The sequence below is a fragment of the Rhinatrema bivittatum genome, chromosome 12 (assembly GCF_901001135.1).
Source record: "Rhinatrema bivittatum chromosome 12, aRhiBiv1.1, whole genome shotgun sequence".
NCBI lineage: Eukaryota > Metazoa > Chordata > Amphibia > Gymnophiona > Rhinatrematidae > Rhinatrema > Rhinatrema bivittatum.
Window position 1 is genome coordinate 62,324,076 of NC_042626.1, and position 18,116 is coordinate 62,342,191.

General features: G+C 41.6%; 1 protein-coding gene across 2 annotated transcripts in view; it reads right to left on the reverse strand.

Annotated features, from left to right (window-relative positions):
* The window catches only part of HEPACAM (hepatic and glial cell adhesion molecule), a 128,872-nt gene extending 112,491 nt beyond the window's left edge, over positions 1-16,381 (reverse strand). The window contains exons 1-2 of one of the 2 annotated variants that reach the window (XM_029574159.1): positions 16,206-16,380; positions 9,595-9,662 (exon numbers count right to left, since the gene is read on the reverse strand). The gene's annotated coding sequence lies outside the window, so the exon portion shown is untranslated. Of the gene's footprint in view, positions 1-9,594; positions 9,663-16,205 lie in introns of both variants that reach the window. The other variant, XM_029574161.1, reaches the window with a different exon arrangement.
* Between the last annotated feature and the right edge of the window lie 1,735 nt (positions 16,382-18,116).

Sequence of the window (18,116 nt, forward strand, 5' to 3'; positions counted from 1 at the left end):
CCCGTCTTAGATTTGAAGGACTACCCAAAAAATTTTTTAAAGTAGGTAAAATGGTCATCCATGTGTGGGGGTCGAAGCTGACCCCCTTCCTCATCCCAAGACCACCACTCAAGGCAGCCCAGCAACCAAATAAACAAAATAGTAGCCGACTGACACACGACAATGGCCAGCCCTGACCCAATCACTAGCCATAGGTTCCCCTCCATCCCTTCAGTCAAACCAAATATTGGCCATAGTACCCTCTGCACACCTCCAATCCCCAAAATTAAAAAAAAAAAGCCATCATTGAACTATAGTGGTCCCCTTTCCCACTCCTCCCTGGATCCTTCCTAAAAACTCATTGGTCCATAATAGACCCCTTCCTCCACTCCCTCCAGCCACCTGTTACCTAAAAAAAGGTCAAAGTTGGCAGTCCAAAGGGCCCAGGTCACCCCTTAGCCCTGGTTGACATATTTGCCAAAATGATGCTGGCTTAACTTTGACCCAGTCTCATGATTGGGGTAAGGTCCAGGCTAGAAGGGCTGGTACCCTTCTAGCACTGGAAGCATAAACTGTGCTTCTAGCACAGCTTTGAGAGAAGCTACACTGGAGCTCGCTGGGAATGAATATGAGCGACGCGTCTCTCACTCCTGGCGGGGATTTTTACGGTTCAGGGGGATGGGGGATGCCACATCTTTAGACTTTGGGGATGGAGTGGTGAAAAGCACCAGCAAAACTTCACAACTGTGATAGATCTGAGGAAGAGGCTGGAGGGGGAATACCAGTCACAGACCATGGCACATATTTTATTAAATTTAAAAGGGAATTGGGGGTATGGGGTGCACAGCCCGACAGGGCATTATGGAAAGTTTATAGGGAAAGCTAAAAATCAAGCCTCGGGTCCTTTACTACTACTACTACTACTTTTATTTTAAATTCACAGCACTACTTACCAGGATATCATGTGAAGATATCCAGATGTTTAGCAAGTTATCTGGTCACACAAGGCTGGATAACTTAAAAACCTAAACAGCTATATTCAAACATAGGCAGGTTAGGTTTTTAAGTTACCCGGCTACATGTAGCCAGATAACTTTAAGCAAATATATTCAGTGGGATGTTTATTTTGATGAATAACATTATTAGAACTTCTGTGTTTTATACCTTTCTCTAGGTCTGTTATTATACAATAATTGTAACTGTTGCTTGCAAACTGTTATTTTTAAGATCCAGTATACCTGCTTTTCTATTATTGTATAGCTGTTCTTTAATAATCTGGTTAATATTGGCACAGAAGTGCTGAGGGGGTCCTTTAATAGCTAAAGGACTAATAAAGTTCCAGAAAGTGTCCTGCTTGTCCCAGGTTCAACTGTTTCCCTGCCACCCTACCCCTCTACCCACCCACCCCTGGGATTAGATTACTAATATAGACTGTCTAAATTAGCATTAGCAACAAGATCAATTAGTAAGTTAACAGCTAAGGACATACCAATCCAAAACTTAACCAATATGAGAACTATCCAATGCAACTGTTGTAGTGCCTTTATTCTGAGGGAAAGCATCTGGAGACTTGGAGCTTGGAGCTTGCCCGATCTGTGCACAGCTCTCTTCTTTGAAAACGGAGCTGACTGAGGTTAAAGCTCAATTAGCTTCAATTAAAAGAATTACACCCATATTGCATTACTCAGAAAATAATTCCCCAACACCAAAGAATAACCAGGAGTCAAGAAAAAGAAATACAGTAGACTCAGGTAGGATAACACGTGTCCCACAGTCACCCATTCTTGACAGATGGGAAGCCAACAAGTATACCCCCCCACTCAATCAGTTCATCAAGTAAATCATTACAAAACAGGATCACAGTGGGCTCTGGTAGAATTAGACCTGTAACAAGGAGACACACACAGTATCAAATGCAACAAGAACATAAAGCCCTCCCTATATTAAATGAAGAAATTCTAGAGAAAAACATTGAGATGGATAACTCTGTCATCAATGGCACAACTGCAAAAGGAACAAGTAAAGTGAATAACAAATCTCAACTAAAGTCTCATAAGGAGTACAGGAAAAGCAATAACCGTAAAGAGAGTACCTGGAAAGCTATGACTACAAATGCTCATAGTTTGGGAAATAAAATCCCAGATCTGCAGGCCCTAATGACAGAGGCAGAACTGGACATCGTTGCTATCACAGAGACATGGTTCACAGAATCTCATGATTGGGATACGGCAATACCAGGCTATAATTTGTTAAGGAAGGACAGAGTGGATAGAAAAGGGGGAGGTGTGGCTCTTTATGTCAGAAATAATATCCAAGCATCTGAGCTGCAAGGAAGTTGGGGCAAGGAAGAAGCACTATGGGTAGACCTAAAAACAGATGATGGAGCATCCATTTATATTGGAGTGGTTTACAGGCCTCCAAACCAAAAGGAAGAGCTGGACAGAGATCTGGTTGAAGACATCCATAAGATAGGTAAGAAAGGGGAAGTGGTGATCATTGGTGACTTTAATATGCCAGATGTAGACTGGAAAATCCCATCTGCAGAATCTAAAAACAGTAGAGCAATACTGGATGCCATGCAAGTATCTTTGTTCAAACAAATGGTATTGGAACCCACGAGAGAAGGAACTATTCTCGACTTAGTGCTCAATAATGGAGAAATTGTCTCTGATGTCAAGGTGGGCGCCCACCTCAGCACCAGTGATCATCAAACGGTATGGTTTAATATCACTAAAAGAATATGGAAAAGGAGCACAAAGACCAGAGTTTTACAGTTCAAAAACACAGACTTTGAGGAAATGGGGAAGTACCTAGAGGAAGAACTAAATGGATGGGAAAATGAGAGAGATGTGGATCAACAGTGGACCAATCTAAAAGGAGCAATCGCCAAGGCAACTGCTCTATATGTTAGAAATGTAAAGAAAAGCAAAAGAAAAATGAAACCTATCTGGTTCTCAAAGGAGGTGGCTGACAAATTAAAGCTAAAAGAACTGCATACAAGAAATACAAAAGATCCCAAAGGAAGGAGCACAAAGAAGAATATTTGTATCAACTGAGGGAGACAAAGAAATTAATCAAGTTGGCAAAAAGTCAAGCAGAAGAGAGGATTGCCAAGGAGATAAAATATGGTGACAAAACATTTTTCAGATACATCAGCGAAAAGAGAAAGGTCCAAAGTGGTATAGTGAAATTGAAAGGTGGAAATGATCAATGTGTGGAGGGAGACGAAGAAATGGCAGAAATATTAAACGAATACTTCAGCTCTGTGTTCACTAAAGAAGACCCTGGAGAAGGACCATCTCTACACAACAAGAAACTGGAGGGAAGCGGAACAGAGGAAAATCCATTTACAGTAGATAATGTATGGGAAGAGCTAAAGAATCTGAAAGTGGACAAAGCCATGGGGCCTGATGGGATTCATCCAAGGATATTGAGGGAGCTCAGAGATGTGCTGGCGGGACCGCTGTGCGACCTGTTCAATAGATCCCTAGAAACGGGAGTGGTGCCGAGTGATTGGAGAAGAGCGGTGGTGGTCCCGCTTCACAAGAGTGGGAACAGAGAGGAGGCTGGTAACTACAGACCGGTTAGCCTCACTTCAGTGGTGGGAAAAGTAATGGAGTCACTGTTGAAAGAGAGAATAGTGAACTATCTACAGTCCGGAGAATTGATGGACCAGAGGCAGCATGGATTCACCAGAGGAAGATCCTGTCAGACAAATCTGATTGACTTTTTTGACTGGGTAACCAAGGAATTGGATAGAGGAAGAGCGCTCGATATCATATACTTGGATTTCAGCAAAGCTTTTGATACGGTTCCGCACAGGAGACTGGTGAATAAAACGAGAAGCTTGGGAGTGAGTGCCGAGGTGGTGACCTGGATTGCAAATTGGTTGACGGACAGAAGACAATGTGTGATGGTAAATGGAACCTTCTCTGAAGAGAGAGCGGTTTTAAGTGGTTGTACCGCAAGGATCGGTGTTGGGACCGGTCCTGTTCAATATCTTTGTGAGCGACATTGCGGACGGGATAGAAGGTAAGGTTTGTCTTTTTGCGGATGACACTAAGATCTGCAACAGAGTGGACACACCGGAAGGAGTGGAGAGAATGAGACGGGATCTAAGGAAACTGGAAGAGTGGTCGAAGATATGGCAGCTGAGATTCAATGCCAAGAAGTGCAAAGTCATGCATATGGGGAGTGGAAATCCAAATGAACTGTATTCAATGGGGGGGGGAAAGGCTGATGTGCACGGAGCAGGAGAGGGACCTTGGGGTGATGGTGTCTAATGATCTGAAGTCGGCGAAACAATGCGACAAGGCGATAGCTAAAGCCAGAAGAATGCTGGGCTGCATAGAGAGAGGAATATCGAGTAAGAAAAGGGAAGTGATTATTCCCTTGTACAGGTCCTTGGTGAGGCCTCACCTGGAGTACTGTGTTCAGTTCTGGAGACCGTACCTTCAAAAAGACAAAGACAAGATGGAGGCGGTACAGAGAAGGGCGACCAGGAAGGTGGAGGATCTTCATCGGATGACGTACGAGGAGAGATTGAAGAATCTAAATATGTACACCCTGGAGGAAAGGAGGAGCAGAGGTGATATGATACAGACTTTCAGATACTTGAAAGGTGTTAATGATCAAAAGACAACAACAAACCTTTTCCTAAGGAAAAAAATCAGCAGAACCAGGGGTCACGATTTGAAGCTCCAGGGAGGAAGATTCAGAACCAATGTCAGGAAGTATTTCTTCACGGAGAGGGTGGTGGATGCCTGGAATGCCCTTCTGGAGGATGTGGTGAAGACCAGAACTGTGAAGGACTTCAAAGGGGCGTGGGATAAACACTGTGGATCCATAAAGTCAAGAGGCTGCCAATGAAGAGTGGGTGACTCGCCAGAATGATGGCTACTGCCTGGAGTCAATACCCTTATTAAATAAACATACACAGGCTTGACTCCAACATCGCTCTAAGCTTCAACAGCAAGAGGAAATGTGGAAAAAAGGATTCACACTCACAAAGAGGGGAGTAGCTGGCTTGTTACGGCGGTTACTACCCCAAATCAAATAAGCCTGATACTTCACTTTCAATGCATATACAGCATAGTTCTCTGATTCAACGGCAGGGGAGAAGAAAAGAGGGTTCGCACTCACAAAGCGGGGAGTAGCTGGCTTGTTACGGCGGTTACTACCCCAAATCAAATAAGCCTGATACTTCACTTTCAATGCATATACAGCATAGTTCTCTGATTCAACGGCAGGGGAGAAGAAAAGAGGGTTCGCACTCACAAAGCGGGGAGTAGCTGGCTTGTTACGGCGGTTACTACCCCAAACCAAATGGGCCTGATACTTCACTTTCGATGCACATCCAGCATGGCTCTCTGCTTCAACGGCATGGGAGAAGACTTATACGTCACGCATATCCAGCATAGCTCCCTGCTTCAACGGCAGGGGAGAAGAAAAACAACCAATAAGGGCTAATAACATAGTCTGGGTAAAACAAATAAGCATGGGTGCAGCTTGCTTATTGCGGCGGCTACTACCCCAAACTAATCAAGCTAGATATTTCACTTGGATGCAGCTCCATCACTGCTCTCTACATTAAAGGTGGGGATGGAAGGGAAATAGAACCAAGAGCTAAGAGAAACAGAGAAGTATGAGAGAAAATATGTGTGAAGCTTGCTGGGCAGACTGGATGGGCCATTTGGTCTTCTTCTGCCGTCATTTCTATGTTTCTATGTTTCTATATTATGTCCACCAATAGCCCTAGATTGTGTTGATGCACCAAATAAATCAATAAAACATTAAAAGGTGAATAATTATTCCTTACACTGACATCTCTAACTCAAAAATGCCTTTGTCTTACACAGATTTAAGCTTCTGTAATATGACCTTCATATCATCCTGCAGCTACTTAATTACATTGAGATGTTTTTGCGGCTATAAGATTCATAGATAATCATTGGTCCACAAATGTGTTGTATGTATTTTTTAAACATTTTCTTATGCCAATAAAATGAAGTTTAGCATTTCTTATACTGATACAAGGCAGCTAAAGGCAACAAGCATTATCCTCCATGGGAAGTAATAAGCTCCCTTGTGTCAGTATAAGAAATGCTAAGCTCCATTTTATTGGCATAAGAAAATATTTTTTTAAAAATACAATACGTTTGTGGACCAACAATTATCTATGACCCTGTAGCGGAAAAAATATCTCAGTGTAACTGAATAGCCGCAGGATGATATGAAGGTCCTATTAAAGAAGCTTAAATCTGTGTAAGACGAAGGCATTGGTATCCTGCTGAATATATAGGACAAGTTATCCAGTTAACTTTAGCTGGATTACAAGATAAAACTTACATAAATATCTATAGCATAAAACAGACTAAAACTATAAATACAATATAAAATCAAAACAGTATAAATAAAAGAATAGAAAATTAACAGCAAGAAACGTTCTACTTAAATATCAGTAACTTTATTCAGTTTATTCGGTGCATCATCATTTTGGCAAATATGTCAACCAGGGCTAAGGGGTGACCTGGGCCCTTCAGACTGCAAACTTTGACCTTTTTTTAGGTAACAGGTTTACCAACCGGCAAGAAGTAATGTGGGGGAAAAAAAAAAAAAAAAAAGGATTTGAATTCACAAAAAAGCAGGGATTAGCTTGCTTGTTACAGCGGATACTAGTCCAAACCAAATAAGCCTGATACTTCACTGTCAATGCATATCCAGCATAGCTCTCTGCTTCAATGGCAGGGGAGAAAGCCGGCCCAATGTTATGGAACTCAATGCCACCCGAAATAAGATTAATGAGAGATCTAAAACTTTTCAAAAAAAAGCTTAAAAACGTGGCTTTTCAAAAAAGCTTTTCAAAGTGAGAATGGGGAATAGGTTGTACTAAGAGACAAGAAAAGGACTTATACACACAGGCAAAAAGTCACCAGAGAACATATATGTATTCTTTTTCTTTTTATCATACTTAAGTATTAAGTTAAAGAATTACAGTATATCGCATATATGGATAGTCCATAAATGGAATTTCAATACACATTAAATATAGCATATAGTATTTGAATCATGTATCTGAACAATTTCGGCACCTACTGGTTAAATTACAATCTATTTCGAATTTATGCATGTGCCTATTTGTAAACCGTTGTGATGGTATATCACTGAACGACGGTATAGAAAAGTTTTTAAATAAATAAATAAAGACTGATATGTCACGCATATCCAGCATAGCTCTCTGCTTCAACGGCAGGAGACAAAGTCTGTTACTTTACTTTCAATGCATATTACTCTCTGCTTCAACGGCAGGGGAGAAAGTCTGATACTTCACTTTTAATGCATATCCAGCTTAGCTCTGCTTCAATGGCAGGGGGGAATGAAGAAAAGTGGATCTATATACAGACAACAACCAACAAGGACTGAATTACATAGTCGGGATAAACAAGCATGGGTGTAGCTTGCTTATTGCGGTGGTTACTATCCCTAACTAATTAAGCTAGATATTTCACTTAGATGCAGTTCCAACACTGCTCTCTACATTAATGGAGGGGGGGAAGGGAAACAGAACCTAAAAGGTTACTAAGGGCCAAGAGTAACAAATAAGTATGAGGAAAAAAAAAAAAAAAAAAAAGAGTGTGAAAGCTTGCTGGGCAGACTGGATGGGCCTTTGGTCTTCTTCTGCCGTCATTTCTATGTTTCTAGGATACAAAAAGAAGAAGCTGCATTCCTGAAAAATCCCATACCCTATAGTTATGTGAATAGTGCTTACTGTCAGGCAGGAGAATAAAATCCTTAAATGGAGGTAATCGGGAACCTACATTAAATCTAAGAACTCAGTTTTCTCTTAGCTATCCTTGAACATCCAGGCAGACTTGTGTACTTTTTGACCCCTACCAGATTTTCATTGAGAGGCCGACCGGGGTGGGAGTTGGAGGGGTAAAGTCTTCTGATGTCTCCATTCCTGTCCTCAAAAACAAATAGATCTGTGCTTTTCTTTCACTTGGCTGAGCTGCTTTCTGCAATACTTAACTGACATGCAGCTATCCATATCTGTGACAATTAAATTTAACATTTTTTTCTGTTCCATCTGAGCAATGTCTGATTCTGGCATTTCACCATCTGGGCCCTGTGGTTCTTGTAACCGTGCTCGCAGCACAGTATATGGACTTCATGTATTATTTATTTAAAGGTTTTTATATACCGATGTTCCTGTACTAGTACATATCACGTCGGTTTACATAGAACCAAAGCTGGAAATTACATCAAACAAGAGGGTACAGATAACAGGGCTAACTTCGTATGAACTTATAGATAAAGCAGCGAACAACTTAAAATAAAAGTTAAATTATTATAAATATAAGTATAAATATACAAAAAATAAACAAACATAAAACATAAACAATCAACAAACTTGGATTTACAGCAGACTTGAAAAGCTTGAATGCATAATAACATACAGCTAGCGGGGAAATAATGTGATTAACTTATAAGATTAAATGGTTACGGCGTCAGACATCTCGCATATTGGGTTATGAAATGCGTGAATCTGATCCTGAGGGAGAGACCTTTAAGTGAAGGCTTATGTCTGTGATGTACTATAGGCAAAAATGCTATAGGAGTCCAATATCACATCATGTTTTAAACTAAACTTCCATCTGCCGCCAAATGAGGTCCATCTTTAAATTTGCTTTTGTTGCATCCCATTCGAATGGAAATGGCAGGGAATTTTAAAATGTTCTTCATGTATGTCAAAAAAACAAAGGAAAGGAAGGTATAAGTTGCCAGTCCCATTCGCTTGCCGTCTACTCCCTGCTGGCAAACAAAAGGTTTGTTTGTTACTCTGTGCTTTGAGAAGGCGAAGCAAAGTTGCCAAGGCAGAGAAGAAGGGCAAGATTAGCTTTTTCTCTTAAAACAAAAAAAACAAAAAAAAAAAAACTTCTGGGAAGAACCGATACTGAGAAAATGTCCTTTGCAACAAAGAGCCAGCAGTGATTTGTTTATCCAAACCTCTTCACAAACTGTCACCGTGCCCGATGGCATCTCCCCAGAAAACCCCTGGCTTTGTAAGAGGGCAAGCATCAGCCCAGGCCTGCAGCTTCCGGCTGCTGTGCACGAAACCTAAAGCTAAGAGCCTATGGGCCGCAAGCAGAAGACACCGTGGCAGAAAGACAAACAATTACCACAGGTTCTGAGGGGGACAGAGGGCGCCGGGCTCCCTCCTAACCAGAAGAGGTAAAATAAAACGGGTCAACTTTTCTCTTCTGTTTAAGGAGAATGTTTGACACTGTTCCCTTTACGCTCCGGTGCAAACAAGTTTACGATGTTCAAACTGCTCCGCCTTGTTTTAGGCAGAGACCAGGCTTATTGAATCTCTTCTTCCAGAGTCCCCCCTTGAAAACAATGAGCCCTGGAATGTCAGCCAAATTCATGGAAGTGGAATGAAAGTTACAGAAAGGCCTTGGCACACAGGACTCCTAAAGCCATCTAACAGAATAAGGGCCATGCAGGGAAATTTGGGATCTTAAAAGACTTTCCGATTAATTCTGTTCAGAATATGCTTTAATGCTGTTCATTATAGAAGCTCTGAAAAAAAAGAAATATCCCCAGCAAACTTGCCTTAAGAAAGTCATCAGCGCTGTTTTACTTTTATCTACAGCAAAGAGCACCAACTCCCAAACGTCAGCCTGTAAAACAAAAAAAAAAAAAAAGAGGATTTCACGTGGGTTTATGCAGTGATCGCTGCCAGGTGTCAGAGTGCAAAGCCCAAGCAGAATATGCTTGGGACAAAGAGAAGAGAAAGTAGTCAGTTTTCTGAGGTCCTATTAAATGAAAGCTCTATTTGTGTGCAATTAAGGTTGCCAACTAGGACATACGTGGCTTCAGTCCTGGTTTTACCCCATTACATCTATGAACTCGTAATTCCCATCTCTTTGGGAGAGGCATTGTACATTTGACCTCCCGAGTTTCTGGTTAAGGGGGTCAATTTTCAAAGCCATTTGCACATTTAAAAACCTGGTTTTATGCATGTAAATGGCTTTACTAAATCGGCTCGGGAAACTGTGCATGTAAAAGTACAAGTGTAATTCTGTTATGAATGTATTGTACACAAACTGGAGAGTGGTGAGGCAGAGTTGGAACTTACGTGCATGCTTTTTTATTTTAAAAAGCATGTGCCTTAGTTATGCTCTCCAAAGAGGAGGTCTAATGTTACAAGAGGTTATTTGTGTGCATACTGGGAATTTCAAACACATTTATGCATGTAAGTTCACTTTGAAAATCCTGCATGTACAATATACATGCAGACTTTACCACTATGCGAGGAGTTATTAAACTACCCTCTCTAAAACAAAGTTTTTAGTTATCCATGTAATCAGAGTCAGCCTATAGATAGGGCAAGCTGGATGGTAGTCTGGGGAACTGTAACACAAGACAGGCCTCGGGCACTGCCAGCATCAGCCAATGGGTTGCTCAGTTAGTGAGCCAGGCAGCAGTGATGATCATAGGTGCCCATTATAAGACCAGTCTTGAGGAGGCTAGAAAACCAGGTCGCTTTCCATGCACCCCTTTCCATGAGCATGGCTGGCAGAAAGAGCAGTTGCTTAAATGTGGGAGATTCCTCTACTGTGCTGGGCCGTCTTGCATTGAGATTATGGAGATCTCACAACTCAAACTGGGAGACTCACCCAATTCAGCAGAGGATGCAAATGTGCTATTAATTGCCACTCCTGCTCATCACAGGGGCCAAAAGAACTGAGGATGCAACTGTGGAGAGCAGGAGAAACTGAAAGTACCAAGAATCAGGAGCATGGAGCAGGAAATCTACACCATTTAGGATGGTGGGGGACAAACAGAGGGAGACGAATATAGGAAGTAGGAGACAGGGAGATGAAGACAGGAAGAGGGACTCAAGATGGGGGCATGATGTGGAAGAGAAGATCCAGAAGAGAGAACTCTGGATGGAAAAGGGTAAGGGAGGACCATGGAGGAAGGACTGGGATTGGTGGAACAGAAAAATAGAGAGAATCACATTTTAGAGGAGGAAAGACAGAGTGTACAGGGAATCAGGGTGGGGAAGACCAAATCTGGAGAGGAAAGGTGGCCAGAGAGTTAAGACATGGGGGATTGATGGAGCTGAGATGGGAATACAGATGGGACAACCTGAGCTAGCAAAAGAAAGGGATTGGAGCCAAGGAGAGAATGCCAGGGAAGAAGTTTGAGTTGGATAAGAGGTAGAAGAAAGTAGATGAGGGCTGAGGAAGGAATGAATTCAAAGATGGAAATGGAGGACTGGGTAAATGACAGGTGAAAACAGGAGATTGGGGAAGGAGGGGGAATGGAGAGAAGATAGAGAGAGGGGAAGGGCTAGGAAGGGGGTGAGATTGGGAGATAGAATGTTGAGACCTATGTAAGATGAAAATAGATTTGAGGATTGGGAAGGACAGTGAGTGTAAGAGAAAGGTAGGATTGGGAGAGTTGAGGAATGCTGCAAAACAATAAAAGGTGGAGAAATGGCAAGGAGAGGAACAGATGGGTTAGGAGAGCTTGAAGAAGGATGGTTGGAAAGAGGGCCAGCCTAGGGATGGTGGGGGTGGAGGGAGTCAGAAAGGAGATAGTAGATGGGGGTAAGGTCAATGGATTAAGATATCTGGAAATATAGGATTGAGAAAGGACAATGGAAGCGAGAGTTAGAAAGGTGAAGGTTGAGAAAAGGAGGATGGGGTAAACTCTAGCTATGAGTGAACAGAGGCAGAGAAATGAGGTGAAATGAAAAGATCAATGTCAGAGACAGATGTAGAAATAAAGCAAACAGAAGAAGCAGAAAATGGAAAAGAGGAAGACATTGAAAGCAGAAAAAACCCTAGATCACCATGATTAGAATAAATAAAATTTAATTTAAAGTATATGACATATATAATATATGGGGATAGACTTAAAGATCTAAATATGTACTGTGTATCCTAGAGCAAAGTTGAGATAGGGGAGATATGATAGAGATATTTTAATTACCTTAACAGCATCAATGCACAGGAGATGGATCTCTTTCAGTGGAAAGGAGATTTTGGAACAAGGGATGAAGGTGAAATAGTAGACTGAGGAGTAATCTAAGGAAGTATTTCTTCCCAGAAAGTGTGGTAGATGCATGGAATAGTCTCCAGGAAAGGTGGTGGAGACAAGGGCAATGACAGAACTCAAGAAAACTTGAGCTAAGCACAGAAGATCTCTGAGGGAGAGAAAGGGATTATCAAGCTGAGCAGGGAATCTGGATAGGTGGTTTAGCCTTTATCTGCAGTCATGTTCCACGTTTCTATTCCTTACCCTCCCTCTGTATTCAGCACACACGTGTGATGGGACCCTCAAGGGTGGTGGGCAGAAGAGAGTTCACATGGGTCATGTTTTGACCATTAAGAGATCAGGAGAGGAGCCAGATACCCAAAGGAGCTGGTCAAATGGGATAATTGGCAGTGGGTGGATCTCCATCTTGGATGGGACTTTGTACCACTGAGATTAATTTTCCAAATGTTGCTTAGCTGTTATATTACAGCCATTCATGCTAAGCTACAATCTAGTCAGCTAGACTGTGCCTGAAAATGTATCTAAGACCATCTAAAACTGGCTCCTTGAAAACCTACTCCATATCCGATACTTCTGTGTTTAATGTCTTCTTACATGATGAGCTCAATTTTCAAAACAATCCATGATACATCTAGGAAGGTGAATTTTAAAAGCCAGGCATGCGTCAAAATCTGGAGATGTGCACGCATTTAGCACATGTGCATGTCCAAGCGATTTTATAAGCTGCCCACATGCACGCAAACGTACCAGTGCATGAAAATCTCAAATCAGGGAAAGAAGGGCTGGGCTGTGTATGGAGTATGAACCCAAGTATATTTCAGCACAAACTTGATTCTGCTATGGATGAGGTGTAAATAAAACTATTTCCAGCGTTCTCTGACGTGTTTGAGGGATCTGGGTTAATGGGGGGGGAGGGGGGGGAAGGGGTGCAGGCTAAAGAACCAGGGGAGTTTGGAGGATCTAGCTCTAAAATGGGCAAACGAGTGGATGAATCGGTGAAGCTGGTCATGGGTGGCACGGGCGTCTCTTACAAAATTCCCTCACTCGTGTGCCTCGAAGTTGACCTACGTGCTGTGCGCACACAAGCTGAAAATTAAGAGCACATGTATGTGTGCAAGAGCTACTTTATAACATACACGTGTACGTGCATGCAGGATATAAAATTGCCGTGATTCTGGCTTCACGCCTGTATACACATGTATATGAGTGCCCAAGCCTGTGTTAAAGTTACCATCATATAGGTGAATTTTCAAAGGACTTCCACATGTATAATATATTATCATAGTAATTTTCAAAAGCCACTTCCATGGATAAATCCTATGGACAATTCAATGGCATATATTGTAACAATTTTCAAAAGTCCAATTACATGGGTAAAATGCATTTACACATGTAAAACCGTAATAAATGCTGTTTAAAATCAGGCCCTATTATTGTAAATCCTCTGGGGCTAGGGAAATACCAAAGCTATATATGAGAAGCAAAGTAACCCCAATAAACCAAGCAAAATAATATATATTCCTGGGGAAATTCGGCACTACTGCAGAGCGCAGAATAGTTTGCACAGAATTCCCCCCCCCCACCCCCCACCGTGCAGAATTTCCAAATTCTGCACAGAAAATGGCAGAGGAGACCCCAGCATGCTGCGAACGAAGCGTTGAAGATGAAGGCCCCGGCGTGCCACAGGGCGCGCTCTGCCCGTGGCGAAGATGAAGGCCCCGTTGAGAGTGTGTGCAGAGAGGTCTGTGAGTGTGTGAGGGGGGGGAAGGGGTAGGGGAAGGGGGAGGGGGTTAGAGAGCAGGGGAGTGAGCAAGGAGGATGTGAGAGAGACCAGGGGGTGTAAGCAGGGGATATGAGAGAGAGCGAGGGGGTGCTTGAGTGTGAGTGCCAGAGAGAGGGAGCCTATATGAGGAAATTGTGAAGTTGTGTGTGTGTGTGTGTGTGTGTGTGTGTGTGTGTGTGTGTGTGTGTGTGTGTGTGTGAGTGAGAGAGAGAGATTGGGAGCTGGTGTTTATGAAAAAGGGATCGTGTGTATGTGAGGGTGCTAGCCTGCATGAAGGGACTGTGTAAGTGTGAGAGAGAGCCTGTGTGAAGGGGTGCGTGAGAGAGAGACATAGGTAGCCTGTGTGAGGGTATATGCATGAGCAGGAGAAAGGGAGCTTGTGTAGGTGTATATGCAAGAGAGAGGGACCTTGTATGAGGGGATGTGTGTGTGCGCGAGAGTGAGGGACATGTGTGTGCGAGAGTGAGGGACCCTGTATGAAGGGATGTGTGTGTGTGCGCGAGAGTGAGGGACCCTATATGGGCCTCCTGACCCCCACAAGACTTGCCAAAAGTCCAGCGGGGGTCCGGGAGCGACCTCCTGCACGCGGGCCGTATTGCCAATATCCAAAATGGCGCCGGCGCTACCTTTGCCCTGACACATGATAAGGGCAAAGGGCCACCGGCGCCATTTCTCTTAACGCAGCCGTGGCCAGAGAGCGGGAGATCGCACCGGGACCCCCTCCCACTGGACCCCAGGTAATTTAAAACATTTTGGGGGGTTCAGGAGGGTGGGGGATTTGTTTTAAAGGTTCGGGGTGGGTTTTAGGGTTTTTTTGGTGTGCTGGTTTTTCCGCCCTCCCCCGATTTACGATTTTTTGACAATAAATCGGGGGAATTGTTAATGTATCGCGGCTCTAACGATTTTTGACGATTTAAAATATATCTGACGATTGTTTTAAATCGTCAAATAATGATTCACATCCCTAATATAAAGAATGCAAAATTTTGCAGAATGTAAAGTTTTAGTGCACAGAACTTTACGTTTTTTTGTGCGCAGAATTCCCCCAGGAGTAATATATGAAAATAAATAAACAAATAGAAGTGCACTCAAACTTAAAATGTGGATTCTAGAAGCCCAGCATGCGCATCAATCGTGGGATGCGCTAAGTTGGGCTTACGGTGCCCTGACCAAATTTTAAGAAGCGCCCAGTTACATGCCAAACACCTACTTGTGCGCACATCTGCAAAGCTGCCTAAAAGCAGCAAGGCAGGGCATGGTCTGGGTAGGACATGGGGCCTGGCCAAGAGATGCGAGTATAAATACTGACGCGCCCCTGCTGCATAACTTTACTTCTGCTATGGAGGGGTTAAAGGGGGAATTGGGGAGGGTGTAGACTATCAAACCATAGGGGTTTGGAGGACCTAGCTGTTAAATGGGTGAACTGGTGGATGAATTGGTTAAACTGGAAATGGTGTGAACATGCCCCCTTTTAAAATCTCCCAAACTATGCGGTAAAAGTGGATTTATGCACCTATGGGCACATCCACTTAAAATTTGGCATGCATATGTGCACAGCCAAGCAATTTCATAACATGTAAGTGTGTCCGCATGTATGTTATAAAATGACCGTGTATCTCGGCATGCACGCACGTATATGCACCTGCGTGCCTGGTTAAAAGTTACCATCCCTATTAAAATCTGCAAAATTAAATCTTTAAAAATTCCAGCTGGATATTTATTGAATATTAAAAAATATGCAAACAAAAATTCATATTACAACTTGACACATTCGTGTTTTGGCATATTGCCTGCCGCAGGGGACTAGGCAGTGAATTCATCATAAAAGGTGCTGATACACTGTGAATGTGCCTATAAAGCAAATCAGGGCTACAAATCATCATAAACATAAAACAAACAGAACACCCAAACGAATTTTCTACAAAACAAGAACATAGCTGATTTAAGAGAAAACAAACCTAAAACAAAGGAAGAGGAGAAGGAACATACAGCTACCTCACATACTTATAACAAACATTTAAAAAGATACAAAAGTAAAATCATTTACTATAAAAATCCAACATACATATAAACTTTTGTAGAGTTCCTGCCAATTAGAACTTTTAAAAAATCCCTAAGATCAAGAAAGTCCCCTCAACATCTCTTGGTGTGGTAACATACTGAAAAGAACCTTTAACATACATTACCAAAGCCAAATACATAAAAGGTCTGTAATCACAGAAAACTGTTTCAAAAAACTACTAAAATATGTAAAATACTACACACAAAATACATATATATATATATATATATATATACACATACTTCTATATATATTAAAGTATAAATCAGTCTGACGAACCGCCAACATGTAAAAGAATACATAAAATACCTTCATAGCACACATAGAAACAAAAGCTCTCTGGGTTCAGACTGCAGCACTGCACCAAAAATACAAATGATGTTACAGATGCAATCCCAGAATGCACTGTTTAAAGAGAAATTTCCCTCCAAAACAAACTGACAAAAAAAAAAAAAATCAAACTGTAAAGATTAGATTCAGAAGATCCTTCTATTTAAAATGACTACTGACTACTAAGAAGTTGTATAGCCCTACAGGGACTTGTATTCACAATTACTACTGAGGACTGTTTAAAATGACAACACCTGTTAGTGCTCAGTACCAATTTTGAATACAAGTCCCTCTGAATTTAGCTTTAACAGTTTAATTAGTGTTTGAATTTTTGTCGGTTTGTTTTGGAGGGAAAAATTTCTTTAAAAAGGGCATTCTGGGCTTGTATCTGTAACATCATTTCTGTTGTTGGTGTAGTGCTGCAGTCTGAATACAGAGAGCTTTTGGTCCTGCATGTGGCTGTGTTATTAAGGTATTTTATGTATTCTTGTCAGTGGTTCTCCAGACTGATTTATACTTTCTGCAGAGATTTTTAAATAAAGCTATATGGTAAGATAGTATATTTTCTATTTATTTCTCTATATATGTATTTTAGTTTTTATTTTTTTAATAGTGACTTTTTGTGTGGTATTTTTAATATATTGTAGATTTTTGTGTTGTATTTTTGACATATTTTTATTAGTTTTTTTGGTACATTAATTTTACATGGTTACTGGACTTTTGTAATGTATTTGATAATATATTAAAAAGTACCTTTAATATACCTAACCCCAGCAAGAGATGTGGAAGGGTTTCTTTTGCTCTTAGGGATTAACAGGGACTCTGCAAAGATTTCTATGTACATTGTTTTTTTTATAATTAAATGGTTTTAACTTTGTATATCTTAGTTTTTGTTGAGAGAATGTGAGATGGTTGTATTGGCTTAGGAAGCAAATTTTTATATTGGTTTTAGCTACACAGTAAGCCATTCTTGCAGTAAATCCCTGTGGTTCAACTTCAAAAATCTCCTGCCCTTGAACTCCTGGGACCGTGGGTTCAGTCCCCACAGCCCTGACATCTTGATGGCTTTGCTGAATGTCTTATGGTCTGGGGAAACACAAGCATGGGGGGGGGGGGGGGGTAACAAGCTGATGGAGCTGTTACAACCCTTCACCAATAAGCCTGATAGTTTAATACAACTTCAACATTGCTTTCTGCTGCAAGGGCACGAGGTAACAGGGAATTGGACTCAGACAGCAACCAAGGGCCCTGACTTTGGTCTGGGGGTGACCTGAATGATGAGGCAGATGCTACCATAAGTTTGTTGCGCAGACTGCGTGGACCCCTTGGTCCTTTCCTGCTGTCACTTCTGTTTGTTTTCCCCTTCTGTTTTTATAGTATGTCTTTTACTGTGTGGATATTTGTTTATACATCGCTTTTTTTTTTCCAACTTGCAGACCTTTAGGTGGCTTACTTCTGTCACAGCTGTGCCCCTTGAGTAGGTTAAAAGTTGTTGCCACCCTACCAGGATAAGTTAGTCTCACTTGTTCCAGTAAGGAAAGTTAATTGCCCATTTTTCTGTTCATTTTTTGTCAGTTTTATGCATCTTCTTTTTTTGTGATTATTAATCTGATTTTTTTTTTTACACTATCTTTAATAGGTACTCTTATATCATTTACTCAAGATAAGATTCTCCTTTTCATTTGTTTAAGACTGCTTCCTCTTAAGTCTGCTATATTTGGTTTTTAATAGAAAATTATTTTGGGTGTTCTGTTTCTGTTTTGATTATAATGGTTTGTTTGTACCCTTGCTTTATAGAAATATTCACAGTGAATCAGCATCTATTATGAGTTGACTATACCCCTGAGGCAGGTAACTTCCCAAATCATGATCATGCTGGGTTGATATTTA